At 43.9% G+C, this 14063-nt stretch overlaps 1 protein-coding gene, 2 non-coding genes and 1 pseudogene across 7 annotated transcripts in view; all 4 read right to left on the bottom strand.

Annotated features, from left to right (window-relative positions):
* TEX14 (testis expressed 14, intercellular bridge forming factor) overlaps positions 1-14063 on the bottom strand; it is a 144559-nt gene that overhangs the window by 90609 nt on the left and 39887 nt on the right. The window lies entirely within an intron of this gene.
* LOC112584020 lies at positions 367-577 on the bottom strand. The gene has a single exon (XR_003108382.1). It is a non-coding gene; the product is annotated as a small nucleolar RNA U3 (small nucleolar RNA).
* Positions 3673-3865, bottom strand: LOC112584025 (annotated as a pseudogene).
* Positions 4992-5208, bottom strand: LOC112584023. The gene has a single exon (XR_003108385.1). It is a non-coding gene; the product is annotated as a small nucleolar RNA U3 (small nucleolar RNA).

Here is a 14063-nt window from a genome sequence, read left to right as displayed (position 1 = left end):
GGAAAAACCATAGCCTTGACTAGATGGACCTTTTTGCAAAGTAATGTTTCTGCTTTTCAATATGCTATCTAGGTTGCTCATAACTTTCCTTCCTAGGAGTCAGTCAACATCTGCAGTGATTTTGGAGCCCAAAAAAATAAAGTCTGACACTGTTTCCCCATCTATTTCCCATGAAGTGATGGGACCAGAGGCCGTGATTTTCATTTTCTGAATGTGGAGCTTTAAGGCAACTTTTTCCCTCTCTTCTTTCTACAAGAGGCATCTCCGTATCTGAGGTTATTGATATTTTTCCCGGTAATCTTGATTACAGCTTGTGCTTACAAACATTACAAAACTTTTCTTAGAAAAACATCAATTGTAATCGAAACCACTCAGATGGTGTCCCCTCCCTCTAACTCTCCCAAAGGAAAAGAACGATCATCAATGGTCAAGGGCAGCTACAGAAGCAACGCCAAAGACCAACTTCACGCTCAGGAGAGAACACTGCATCTCCTCCTCATGGTTTCGGGTGCTCTACACATTCAGAGAAACTTCTCTAGTAACAAACTATAGAAATGATCCCTGAAAGTATAGTCTTAACCTCCAGCCCCCGGCCGCTGCCGGGTCTGTGCTAGCTGCGAACTTTGCACTGAGGGCAACACAGTTTCCCCACCACTTGGCCATTTTTTCTTCTACTGGGAAAAAAAACAAAGAGCTCTTGCAATACAGCTTTCAAATGCTGTCACTTACCAACTCATTTGAGCATTTTCACTGAAAATGTAATTTAACAGTTTTTTAAAATCAAACTTAATTTACATAATACAGAGTGACAGCCAATCACAACCCCAGTCTTTAAAGCCCAGCATGCATTGGCTGCACAGATTGACTAAAGCCGCTCCGCCCCTGAAAGCCGTAAAGGAAAGGGCGGGTCTCTGCCTTTGCTCCTGAGAACCTAGCTGATTCCACTGATTACTCAATCTTAGCAGCTGCATTCAAGGCTATCAAAGAAGTCAGAGTTTCAAACTCTGATAAGAGGTTACCATTTAAAGGCTGGGTGGGTGAGAATCAGAGCTGGAAAACAGAACCTTTGGGGTTTTTGACACAGGACTGCACTACCAGTTCACACTTCATCAGTTTTTAAAACGAAGCTGGTTGATGCGTTGACATCCTTCTTCCCTTCGCAAATAATGAGTGCTAACTATGAAACTGTTGTTATCGTTCAGTCGTTAAGTCATGTCTGATACTTTGCAACCCCATGGACTGCAGCACCTCGGGCTTCCCTGTCTTCACTTTCTCTCTGAGTTTGCTCAAACTCTTGTCCATTGAGTCGGTGATGCCATCCAACCATCTCATCCTCCGTCACCCCCTTCTCCTCCTGCCTTCAATCTTTCCCAGCATCAGGGTCTTTCCGATGAGTTGGCTCTTCGCATCAGGTGGCCAAAGTATTCAAGCTTCAGCTTCAGCATCAGTCCTTCCAATGAATATTCAGCGATGATCTCCTTTAGGATTGACTGGTTTGGTCTCTTTGCAGTTTAAAGGACTCTCAGGAGTCTTCTCCAGCATCCCAATTAGAAAGAGTGAAACTATAAAACTGCTACCTAGTATTTGCACCAGCTTGCCAGCCACCAGTTATCATTTTAAGTGATTATACAAATATCATCCCATTTTTACAGACAGGGGGACTGAGGCACAGAAAGACTAAGTAACCTGTTGAGGTCTGTTAATAGCAGAGCTGGTAGGTTTCACCCAGCTGTGTTTTCTATGTGCTAAAGATTACTCTAGGTACTGGGCAAACAGAGGTCCCTACTCTCACAAAAAGCTTACACTCTGGTAGGGGAGAGAGATGACAACAATTACCTGAGAGGATGAGATGATGAGGCATGCAGAGGATAAGAGTTCAAACAGAGAGGGATTTGACGGCCACTTCAGATTTGGGTGCTCAGGGAAGGCGTCTTTTTGGAGGTTGCATTTAAGTGGAGAAAACAATGAATACAATGACCCAAAGAAAGGAACAAGGTTGTGTGTTCCAGCAACTGGAAGACAGCTAGAGAACACAGGGTAGGAGGAAGAGGGGAGGGCAGGCAGGCCAATGTCTGAGGATTTTCTAGGTAAGGCCAAGGCCTGGGGAGTCTGCTTCTTCAGGGTCTGCTGTGGGAGTTCTAACCCCTTTGCCATTCATTTGCTGAAGGTCAGAAATTTCTCCTAAACCTGCCCCAACTGAACTCTGTCATCACTGCCCACCCCATTGCTCTACCTAATTCAGTTCCTCCTCCATTTCCCCCATTAACACAAGGAATTATTATCCACACATTTGATCAAGTCAGAAGACCTGACAGTTATCCTTGACAGCTCCCCTCATTCATGTCTTCAGTGATCCCAATGAAATAAAATTTATGTTTTATATTTCAAAGCAGAACATGAAAAAATTAAACCTAAAATTCTGTGTGTTTGGGCTTCCTCCGTCAAATGCAATGCGCATCATTACACATTAATCAGAGTCCCTCAAAAATGGGAGTGCTGGTCAACCATAAACTTTTTTTTTTCTTTTTTTTGACATTAGCAATGGGATTTCTTAAAAGAATTTCATTCTTTCTCACCTCTGTAGGAGGGCTTGGTGACTTGCTGCTTACTTTGTACAAGTTCACTGGGACTACCTGGTTCCTTGGTGAACTTTATGTAAAATATCAGTATGTCATTTTGATGTACAATTCTTTGGAAAATGTATATGACTGTCTTCGACTTCTAACAGCTTTCTGAGAGTCTGCTTCTCAGGTTAATCCTCAGATTAGCTCAAATAAAACTCCCATTTTTTCCCCTTCTTCTTGTTAGTTGAATTTTGTCAACAAATCAACCCCAATTCCTGTCAACTTTACCACTTACATATCTCACAGATCTCTCCTCTTTCTCTATCATCACTTCAACCTTCTCCCAAGCAGATGAATGTGGCAGGTGCCTAACTGGCCTTCATGCTTGCCACCTCATTGCTGTTGTTTAGGCACTTAGTCATGTTTTACTCTTTGTGACTCCATGGACTGTAGCCCGCCAGGTTCCTCTGTGCAAACTCACCCCTCCCAAAAAGTATAACTGCCACAGAGCTTTTAGAGTGACCTTAAAACGCACAGCAGATGCGGTCACTCTCCTTCAATAGCTGCCCTTAGCTTTCTGTCCACCACGGTTTGACCAAATTCTGCCTTCTCTCATTCCTCCTCTGGACTAAAGTCTTATAAATCCTAAGCCTACACATATCCTATTTCCTTAGCTTAGACTGAGATACAGAGAAAGAAATCACTATAGAGGACAGGAAGTGATGTCTGCCTACATGTTTCAGAAGAGTGACTTGTCTGACAGGAGAGTACAGGAAGGAAAGTAACTTTGTTTTAATACCCTTGAAAGTGAAAGTGAAAGTCAGTCAATCCTGTCTGACTCTTTGCGACCCTATGGGTTATACAGTTCAAAACACTAGAGTGGGTAGCCTATCCCTTCTCCAGCAGATCTTCCCAACCCAGGAATCAGGAATCGAACTGATATCTCCTGCATTGCAGGTGGATTCTTTACCAACTGAGCTGTGAGGGAAGCCCTTAATACCCTTGGGCCACCCCTAATGTGTGAAAGAGCTCATGACCTGTAAATCCAATCAGAAAACAAAAACTTAAAATTGCATCGGAGCAACTCCCCCCTCGTTTCATTGGAAAAATCACAGATAGTGTTCCCTGCCTCTTACTCCTCCAGGGGAAAAGAACAGTCATCAAAGGCAAAAGGCAGTTACAAATGCAACATCAAGAGCTGACTTCACATTCTGGAAGAAAACCTGCCTCCTTGTGGCCTTTGAGGACTCCACACAGAAACTTTCCAGTAACAACCTAGAGAAATCTCTTAAAACATACAGTTGCTTTAACCCCAGAACCTCTGCTGGGGTCATGGCAGTCAGTTCAGTTGCTCAGTCGTGTCTGGTTGTTTGCGACCCCAGGCACTGCAGCAGCGAGGCCTCCCTGTCCATCAACAACTCCCGGAGTTTACTCAAACTCACATCCATCGAGTAGGTGATGCCATCCAACCATCTCATTTTCTGTCGTCCCCTTCTACTCCTGCCTTCAATCTTTTCCAGCATCAGGGTCTTTTCCAATGAGTCAGTTCTCACCAAGTGGCCAGAGTACTGGAATTTCAGTTTGAGCATCAGCATCAGTCCTGCTCATGAATATTCAGGACTTATTTCCTTTAGGGGTCACAGCAGCCACACACTTTGTATAGATAGTGACATTTCTCAAATAAAGGCAGATTCTTTTGGGGGGGGAGTGCACACGGTGTGGCTTTGCCTCAGGCCTCAGACAATAAAAAAAAAAAAAAAAAAAATCTGCAACGTGGGAGACGTGGGCTCTATCCTTGGCTTGGAAAAATCCCCTAGAAAAGAGCACGGCTACCTACTCTGGTACTCTGGCCTGGAGAATCCCTATGGATAGAGAAGACTAGCACACTACATACAGCCCATGAGATCGCTAAGAATTGGACGAAACTAAAAAATCTATGGTTTTTGCCAGTAGTCCTTGTGGATGTGATTTGGACTATAAAGAAAGCTAAACACCGAAAAATTGAGGCTTTGGAACTGTTATTGGAGGAGACTGTTGAGAGTCCCTTAGACTGCAAGCAGATCCAAACAATCCTTCCTAAACAAAATCAATCCTGAATATTCCCTGGAAGGACTGATGCTGAAACTGAAACTCCAGTAGTTTGGTCAGCCGATACAAAGAACTGACTCTTGGAGAACACCCTAATGCTGGGAAAACTTACTTTCTCAAACCAAAATAAAGGCATAAACCTCAACGATATACTCCAGTTCAGTCGTGTCCGACTCTACAACCCCATAAACGGCAGCACACCACCCCTCCTTGTTCATCATAAACTCCTAAAACCCAACAAATCCCAAGAACATAAAGAACCAAACTTAATTCTTCATACAACTAAAAAACTAATGCCACAAAAACCTTATTTTTTAAAAAGATCATAATAAAAACGACACCACTCAGACGGCTTTTTCTCCCTCTTACTCTCCCAGGCGGGAAAGAAGAACGATCATCAACGGCCAATGGCAGCTGCATTGAGCAGCACCAAACGCCAACTTCACGCTCAGGAGAAAAACGCTGCGTCTCTTCCTCGTGGTTTCGGGTGCTCTACACAATCAGAGAAACTTCTCTAGTAACGAACTGTAGAAATGATCCCTGAAAGTATAGTCTTAGTCTCCATCCGCCAGCCGCTGCTGGGTCTGCGGGACCCGCTCACTTTCTACTGACGGCCACATTTGTGTCGCTCCCCTCGCCTCCTCACAAACATTTTCCATACTATATCCCGTAACTTGGTAAAACGGCAAACTTCAAAACACCATATTGGCTCGGAAATTGCCCAGAAACACTTAAAAGCCGCAGTACGCCTCATTAGCATACGGCTTCCTGGCACCCAATCACAGGCGGCCGCTTCCGACTCCTACTCCAGCCTGCCGTCGCCCCAGCCACCGCATCCCGAGCTCCGCACCCAGGCAGGGTCGCCGCGCCCCTCTGCAGGCCGAGCACACGCTTCCTGCCACCGGTCCGCGTGGACGGCCTCTGCCTGCTGAAGTCCGCCTGCTCGGAGAGGCCAGGTTTCTTTTGTCTCGAAAGAGAGGTGGGGGCGAGGAGGGAGGAGAAAACACAGAGAACTAGTCTAATCCTGCATAATAACAAAGGCACCCACGGTGGTTTATGAACGTCTTCTCCACGATAAGGCATTTTAACCCATGGTCTCACTTCCTCCTCTAAAGGGAAAGGGTGTGGTTATGTCCCCATTCTCACACAGGCTGGCTGGAGCACCTGTCACAAAGCTCCTCAAGGGAACCAGAGGTGCTACTAGGTACCTGTGGCACTTGATCAAGCCCGGTTCTCTCTGGAAAACCACGGTGTCTGCATCAGGTGGCCTGAGCTCCAGTCAAGTTCATTTCTCTAAGAAAGCATTACATACCATCTCAAACTTTGGTCGTGAATGACTGATCTTCCTGGCTGCCACATCTCACAGGAAGCCAAACCATTTACTTGTGGCAAAAGTTAGTCCCAGCTTCTCCTCAAAGAACACACCTTACCTACGATGCTGTGTAACTGTCACTTAACTTCCTGTTGTAAAGACGTTTCTGCCCCAGGTCTTCCAGCATGCCAGAAAGCACAGAGCTCTGTGAACATGCAGTCCGTGGTTTTCTGAATCAACCACATTTTTTCATGATGTTACTGTGATGCATTTCATCTCATCCTACCACCTCTAGTTGAGCAGTTCCTTAAGTCTTAAAGAGTTTTAAGGTCCCTTCCAGTCACTTTCACACAAGAGCCCCTTGTCTCTGGTCTCAGCCCTTCCGTATCCATTCTCTGCTCCCCTAACCTTTCTGTGGACTTCTATGTATGCCAATCTTGGCCTCCTATGAGCAGATTCTCAGTTCTTCTCATCTCTCCTGGATGCCTCCCTTCAGCTTCCCAGCTAACAGTGACCACACTGTGCTTTGTGTACATAGCTCTCTGAGTTATAAATGCATTTATTTCCCCTACTCAACTGTGAGGTCTTTAAAAGCAGGAAGCAGGTCATATTGCTCTCTGCATCTCCAGCCGGTTGCCAGCCACTGTAGCTGCCCAGCAAATGCATACTACTGAATGAATGATGAATCAATGAATGTATCATTCTTTCCCTCAACCTGGTTACTGATATAACTATTTCCAACCACCTGGTTTTCCCCTCCCTTTTTCTCTACTCCTGCTCCAATAAGGGCAACCTGTCTATAAGAGAGTGAGGTTCCTACCAGCAGGGTTCTTGGCCATCTTCTCTAGATCATCCTTGGTTTCAGCATGGATTTGCAGACAGGTCTATTCTGGGCTGCGGGCTCATATACTCAGCCTTCCATTTGACACACAACTTGCCTACATCTCAGGTGTCTAACTCAGGTGGCCCAGACTGACTTCCAATAGCTTTCTTCCCAAACCTACTCCTCTTTCAGGCCGTGATACCACATTCAAACCAGTTGCTCAAACCAAAAACAAGTCATCCTACTCTTTTCTTTTTTTAAATCTTATTTATTCATTTATGTATTTATTGTTTATTTTTTGCTGTGCTGGGCCTTCTGTGCTGCGCAGGCTTTCTTCTAGCTGTGGCAAATAGGAGCTACTCTTTGTTGTGGTGTGCGGGCTTCTCACTGCAGTGGCTTCTCTTGCTGTGGAGCACAGGCTCTAGGGCACACAGGCTTAGTAACTGTGTCTCCTGGGCTCCAGAGCACAGGCTCAACAGCTGCGGTGCGCAGTCTTAGTTGCTCTGCAGCATGTGGGATCTTCCCAGATCAAGGATTGAACCTGGGTCTCCTGCACTGGCAGGAGGATTCTTTACCACTGAGTCACTAGGGAAGCCACATCCTACTCTTTTTTTCCTCCGCTTAAATACGTCATTGCCTTCTGTAGCCAGAGCAATCGTTTACGAAACTAGAAATCTACTCTCAGGTACTTGGCACAAGAGCTCCTAAAATCTTTGGAATGTCCTTAGTATTAGGAATGACAAGTGTCTTTGGTATGGTGCTGAAATGACTCTTGGCTGAGGGGTTCTGAGACAGCTTCAGTATGGGGCTGGTCACAAGAAAGACCACGATTTTCAGCTCTGCCACAGCCCTCCACTTCAAATCTCGTCCCGCCTCCAGCAGGAGAGAGGGGCTGGAGACTGAGATCAATCACCAATGGTTGAATCAATCATGCCTGAATAATGAAATCTTCATAAAACCCTAACTGATTATATTTGGAGAACTTCCAGGTTGGTAAACAGATTGAAGTGCTGGAAGGGTAGACTCAAAGAGGGCGTGGAAGCTCCAAGCACTCACTCATACACACACACACACACACACACACACACCATGCCTTGCCCTATGCAACTCTTCCATCTGGCTGTTCCTGAATTGTGTTCTTTGTAATAAACCATATCAATAATTAGATTAAATGTTAATGGACTAAACACTCCAATTAAAAGGCAGAGAGTATCAGAATGCACTTTAAAATACAAGTGTCAACTCAATGCACTCTACAGAAGACATATTTTAACTCTATAGTGATAGTGATAGTGAAGTTGCTCAGTCATGTCCAACTCTTTGCAACCCCATGGACTGTAGACTGCCAGGCTCCTCTGACCATAGGATTTTCCAGGCAAGGATACTGGAGTGGGTTGCCATTTCCTTCTCCAGGAGGGTCTTCCCAACCCAGGGATCGAACCCAGGTCTCCCGCATTGCAGGCGGTCTCTTTACCATCTGAGCCACCAGGGAAGACTTTTAACTCTTTAAAGATATTTTATAAGCTGTAAGCATAAGGAGCTTAAAGTGGCTGTATTAATAGCAGAAAAATTAGACTTCAAGGTAAGAAATATTACCAGAGATAAATAAGGAGACACATCTCATAATGATAATAGGGTCAATTCACCAGGAAGATGTAACAATCCTAAATATAGACGCACCTATTACCAAAATCCTTCCAACAGCCCATGAAGCCTCCTCGAGCTGAAGCTTACCTTGACAACTTCACCCCATGCCACTCTCTCCTGCCACTTTGCCTTCTTCTCGAGCTCAAATCATCCACACACTTTTCCATCCTCTGAGCTCTGCATCACTTTAATCCTCCCTTGCTTCCAACTTTTACCTTTTACTTCTCTCACTTCAACTTTTCTTCTTTAGGGTCTAAGCCTAAATATCACTTTCTCTAAGAATTTTCCTTTGACTACCTCCCAGACAGGAGGCTGAAATATACTTGTGTGCTTCCTTCACCCCCTGCCTGTCTCAGGACTTCAATTACTATCTCATGTCCCTGTCTCCTGCTGGATTATATTCATGGAAGCCAGGACTGTACATTTTTTCTTGGCTGCTCTAATCCCAAGGCTCAATTACTATACATATAATTAAAAACATGAGGAATGAGGGACTTCCTTGGTGGTGAGTGGTTGAGACTCTGTCTTCCGATGCAGGGGGTGTGGGTTTGAACCCTGGTCGGGGAGCTACGATCCCATATGCCTGCCTTGTGGGCAAAAACAAACAAACAAACACACAAAACAGAAGCAATATATAACAAATTCTAGAAAGATTTTTAAAGTGGTCCACACAAAAAAAAATTCTTAAAAAAAATGAATAAGGTCTGGGCTGAGGTTCTAGAACTCATCCATTGGGTTTTAGAACTCATAATCTGTAGTATCTGGTCTTCTGAGTGGGACGAACTAAGTAGGATACAATCAGGAAAGTTTTTCTCCTTCTGCTGCCCTCCAGGACACTCTGTCAGTTCTCTCTTCCCCTCTCCTAAGAGGCACCTCAGGCAGATACCACACTCTTTTAGTCCCTTTGAGGCACTCAAAGCACAGATTCATTTTAGGCAATAAGTTGTTCTGTCATTTGAAATCAAAACTTCTTCCTTGCTCTTCCACTCTTCTAATCTCAAAGCTGTTTCTGAGAACTCCAGAGCTGAAGTAGGGAGAGGACCAATGAGATGACAAGGGGCGAAGGCCCGTGTACTTAGCTGATGCTCTTTACAGCCTTTGGCTTTGTCCTAATGCCTGCTGTTTTGTCGGAGGGGTTAGTGGGTCCTTCAGGTATCTCCACCTGACTACATACCACCCTAATGCAGGCCACTTCGCTCTTCTCCTGACTTTTTGTTTTTAATTTTTATTGGACTTTAGTTGATTTACAATGTTGTGTTAGTTTCTGCTGTACAGAAAAGTGAATCAGTTATCCACATACATGTTGTTGTTGTTCAGTCACTAAGTCCATGTGACCTCATGGATCAAGGCATAATGGGCTTCCTTGTCCTTCACTATCTCCTGGAGTTTGTTGAAACTCATGTCCATTGAGTCGGTGATGCCATCCAATCATCTCATTCTCCATCACCCCCTTCTCCTCCTGCCCTCAATCTTTTCCAGCATCAGGGGCTTTCCAATGAGTCAGCTCTTTGCATCAGGTGGCCGAAGTATTGCAGCTTCAGCATCAGTCCTTCCACTGAATATTTAAGACTGATTTCCTTTAGGATTGACTGGTTTGGTTTCTTTGCAGTTGAAGGGACTCTCAAGAGTCTTCTTCAGCACCACAATTCAGAAGTATCAATTCTTCAGCAATCAGCCTTCTATATGGTCCAAATTTCACATCCATATATGACTACTGGAAAAACCATAGCTTTGACTATACAGACTTTTGTTGGCAAAGTGAGGTCTCTGCTTTTTATATGCTGTCTAGGTTTGTCATAGCTTGCCTTCCAAGGAGCAAGCGTCTTTTTAATTTCACGTATATCACCCTTTTTTTTTTAAGATTATTTTCCCATAAAGGACATTATAGGTATTGAGTAGAGTTCCTCGTTCTTATTATTTATTATATATATATAGTAGTGTGTGTATGTCAATCCCAATCTCCCAATTTATCCCTCCAATCCCTTTCCCCACTGGTAACCATAAGCTCTGTATCAGTGACTCTGTTTTGTAAGTAAGTTCATTTGTATCATTTTTTTTTTTAGATTCTACATATAAGCAATATCATGTGGTATTTGTCTTTCTCTGTCTGACTTACTTCATTTACTATGATAATCTCTAGGTCCATCCATGCTGCTGCAAATCACATTATTTCATTCTTTTTATGGCTGAATAATATGCTGGGAGGGATTGGGGGCAGGAGGAGAAGGGGACAACAGAGGATGAGATGGCTGGATGGCATCACTGACTCTATGGACGTGAGTTTGAGTGAACTCCAGGAGATGGTGATGGACAGGGAGGCCTGGCGTGCTGCGATTCATGGGGTCACAGGGAGTCGGACACAACTGAGCGACTGAACTGAACTGAATATTCCATTATATATAAGTACTATATCTTCTTTATCCATTCACCTCTCAATGGACGTTGAGGTTGCCTCCATGTCTTGGCTATTGTAAATAGTGCTGTTATGAACACCAGGGTGCATGCATCTTTTTGATTTAAGAGTTTTCTCTGGATATATACCCAGGACTGGGATTGGTGGATCATATGGTAGTTCTTCCCAGATAGCTTAGTGGTAAAGAATCTGCCTGCCAAGTGGGAGATGCGGGTTCAATCCCTGGGTCAGAAAGATCCCCTGGAGAAGGAAATGGCAACCCACTCCAGTATTCTTGCCTGGGAAATCCCGACAGAGGAGCCTGGCAGGCTACAGCCTATGGGGTCACAAAAGAGTTGAATATGACTTAGCGACTAAACAACAACAATGGTAGTTGTATTTATAGTTTTCTCAGTTCAGTTCAGTCGCTCAGTCATGTCCGACTCTTTGCGACCCCATGAATTGCAGCACGCCAGGCCTCCCTGTCCATCACCAACTCCTGGAGTTCAGTCAGACTCATGTCCATCGAGTCAGTGATGCCATCCAGCCATCTCATCCTCTGTCGTCCCCTTCTCCTCCTGCCCCCAATCCTTCCCAGCCTCAGAAGTTTTTTCCAATGAGTCAACTCTTCGCATGAGGTGGCCAAAGTACTGGGGTTTCAGCTTTAGCATCATTCCTTCCAAAGAAATCCTAGGGCTGATCTCCTTCAGAATGGAATGGTTGGATCTCCTTGCAGCCCAAGGGACTCTCAAGAGTCTTCTCCAACACCACAGTTCAAAGGCATCAATTTTTCGGTGCTCAGCTTTCTTCACAGTCCAACTCTCACATCCATACATGACCACTGGAAAAACCATAGCCTTGACTAGACGGACCTTTGTTGGCAAAGTAATGTCTCTGCTTTTCAATATGCTATCTAGGTTGGTCATAACTTTCCTACCAAAACCACCCTAATTATTCTCCATATGGTTGTACTAATTTACATTCCCACCAACAATACAGGAGGGTTCCCTTTTCTCCATACCCTCTTCAGCATTTATTGTTTGTAGACTTTTTGATGATGGCCATTCTGACCAGTGTGAAGTCATACCTCATTGTAGTTTTGATTTACATTTCTGCTGACTTCTTGCTATAGCTCCAGCCTCTCCATTGGAATTCTTCCTTCCTTCATAGCTGAGGTCCCTTCAAATGCTCAGCTACCCTCCAGAGTCTAACTACCCCACAGCTGATGAAAGTACAGCTACTCCAACTGCTGGTCTCTCGTGCTCATTTGGCCATCAAGGACTGCTCCAGGTAGGAGGCAGATGGCAGTCCTCTTGATCTCTAAATTTCAGGTAACATGTCAGGCTCAATTCATGCCACCTTGGTGGCAGCTGGGGTTGGCTGGCATGTTTCTACTGTTCACCAGGCTGAGCCATAGGCTCCCAACTCCCGGCACCAGAATTCTCTCCAGGAGGTTCACCTGTACTTGGTTTCCTGTGAATGCCTTTGGAACAGCCTTTTCCTCTGACACTCACACCACTGTCCCATCACCTTCTCTTAGACAGCCTGAGGTGGGTAATGCAGTTGAAGGTCCAAGATCATTTTGGCCATCTCCTAAGAAGTGTTGCTTTAGATCGTGGGGATATGTATCATTCCCTGTTTTTCACTCTGAGGCTTTAGACAAAATTGCCAAGCACAGATGAGGTCCTGCTTCATATCCAGTTATACCTGTCACAATCTCACTGCCTGTTCTAGTTTAATATCAAGAATTTGAAGACACATTAAGAAGTCAGACAGAGAAAGACAAGTATGATATCACTTATATGTGGAAGCTAAAAAACAAACAAGTGAATCTGACAGAGACTCACAGACATAGAGAACAAACTAGTGGTTACTGGTGAGGAGACGGAAGGGGGAGGGAAAGAATGGGGGAGGGAATTAAGAGGTACAAACTACATGGATAAAATAAATAAGCTACAAGGATATGTTATACAACACAGGGAATATACCCAATAGCTTATGATAACTATAACTGGAGTAGAGTATAACATTTAAAAATTGTAAATCACTATGTTGTACACTTGAAACTTACATACTGTACATTAATTATGTGTGCTAAGTCACTTCGATTGTGTCCAACTCTGTGACTCTATGGACTGTAGCCCACCATGTTCCTCTGTCCATGGGGTTTCTCCAGGCAAGAATACTGGAGTGGGTTGCCATGCCCTCCTTCAGGGGATCTTCCCAATCCAGGGACCAAACCCACATCTCTTACATTTCCTGCATTGATAGGCAGGTTCTTTACCATTAGTGCTACCTGGGAAGCCCATATTAACTATACCTCCAAAAAAAAAAAGAGTTAAAAAAAAAAAGAATATGAAGATACAGAACATTCAGGAGATGTCTAGGAGACAGATAAAAAATGTCACAGAACTCTGCTTCTCATATTGGAGGATATGGATAGACAGACACTAGAAGTCATAGCATACCCATCTTGAACATCAATTTTCATATTAAAACACACACAGATCTGTCATGAATAAAATGAAAAATTTTGGAGGGGGTAAAAAACAGAACCTTTTAAATAAATTTAGTTTACCATCAGCCACTTTATCTACAGATTGTAGGGATGGTAGAGAACTTTTTGAGAGAAGTATTTTGGAGATAGTTGAATCCTTAAAAAATGGGCGCTACCCTTCTGGAAGTTGTCAGGAATCCTGTTGAGGCAAATGGAGAAACACTGTAGAGAAATTAGGTCACCTTGACTGCTCCATAAACCAGCTGAGAGAAACTTTCTAAGCCTTTTTAATACTAAGATTGAAGAGAGAAGAGGGGGAATCTAACAGGACTTCTGGTTACTCTTGAAAAAGCAGGTCTGGATCTCTAGATCAGGAGCAAAATACCAACAGTTTCCATTTGAGTATGATTTTCTGTGTGTGTGTTCTTTTGAAGATTGCCTGAGCTATGTTTGTTGTTTCTGTCTGCCCAACAGCAAAACAAAAACAAAACACCTTGAAAATAATTGGGTCATTTGTAGTGACATGGATGGACCTAGAGTCTGTCATACAGAGTGATGTAAATCAGAAAGAAAAAAATCAAATGCATATATATTATCTATATGGAATCTAGAAAAATGGTACAGATGAACCTGTTTGCTGGCAGGAATACAGATGAAGAAGTAGAGAACAAACTTTTGGACAAACCAGGGGAAAGAGAAGGTGGAATGAATTGAGCAGCATGGACACATATATACACTGC

Source organism: Bubalus bubalis, chromosome 3, assembly GCF_019923935.1.
Source record: "Bubalus bubalis isolate 160015118507 breed Murrah chromosome 3, NDDB_SH_1, whole genome shotgun sequence".
Classification (NCBI taxonomy): domain Eukaryota; kingdom Metazoa; phylum Chordata; class Mammalia; order Artiodactyla; family Bovidae; genus Bubalus; species Bubalus bubalis.
This window is presented reverse-complemented; position numbering and strand designations above follow the sequence as displayed.